We start from the raw sequence: 1,121 nt of genomic DNA, 5'->3' as shown, positions 1-1,121 counted from the left end.
AATTATAATCACCATGCTACACATTGGATCTGCAGGACTGAACCTCTAATAAATAAAAGTCTATACCCTTTGACCAATACCTCCTCATTTTCCTAACCTTCAGCTCCTGACAATCACCATTATGCCATTTATACTGGTTTAGCTTTTTTCGATTCCACATATAAGTGAGAACATGCAGTATTTACCTTTTTCTGTCTTATTCCACTGCCATAATGCTCTCAAGCTCCATCCATGTTGTCTCAAAAAAGCAGGATTTCTTTCTTTCTTATAGCTGAATGATACTTCATTGTTTACTGTTATTACATTTCTTTTTCCATTTATTTGTTGATATATATACTTAGGTAGTTTCCACATCTTGCCTATTAAAAATCAAGCTACAATAAACATGGGAATACAGATATCTCTTCAGGACAGTGTCTACATTTCCTTGGGATATCTACCCAGAAGTGGGAGTGCTGGGCCTAATGGTAGGAACCTATATACTGGTTTCCACAGTGGCTATACTTATTTGTATTTCCACCAACAGTGCATATCCATTTCCTTTTCTCCATAACCTTGCCAAAACTTGTTGTCTCTTGTCTTTTTGATTTTCACCATTCTAACAAGTATGAGGTGCGATCTCACAATGGTTTTGATTTGCATTTCCATGAGGATCAGTGATGTCCATCATCTTTTCATGTACCAATTGGCCATGGTATGTCTCCTTTTGAAAAACTGCCTCTTCAAGTCCTTTGCCCTTTTTTTTTTTTTTACAATTATGCACCTCTATTTATTTATTTTTAAGGAGGTTTCAGTCCTTGAGGGGTAGAGCATCACATGGATTCTGTGGCCAATAGCTTCATTGGGAATGTTCCTTCAGAACTTGGTACAAACCATGCCACTGTGCCCATGAGCATGGGTTACGTTACCCTGGATTACTCTGTTTTTGTTCACTATGTCACCAGGAGTAACTGTGTTGTTCTTTGCTTTGTACTCATAAGCATATCTCTTGCTAAATTGAATTCAGTTTCATCTCAAGCATAAACACCTTCAATTTTAAGAAAAGCTGTACGCTCCCTTTGGTTTTGGAGACCTTACATATAGTCAGCGAAAATGGCCTTGAACCATAGCCATCCATACAT

General features: G+C 37.6%; 1 pseudogene; it reads right to left on the bottom strand.

Moving 5' to 3' along the window:
- Positions 1–765: 765 nt before the first annotated feature.
- Positions 766–1,121, bottom strand: LOC131832342 (large ribosomal subunit protein eL33-like; annotated as a pseudogene).

Source organism: Mustela lutreola, chromosome 1, assembly GCF_030435805.1.
Source record: "Mustela lutreola isolate mMusLut2 chromosome 1, mMusLut2.pri, whole genome shotgun sequence".
In the NCBI taxonomy this organism is placed as follows: Eukaryota; Metazoa; Chordata; class Mammalia; order Carnivora; family Mustelidae; genus Mustela; species Mustela lutreola.
The sequence above is the reverse complement of the archived record's forward strand: the minus strand, read 5'-3'. Positions and strand labels throughout refer to the sequence as shown.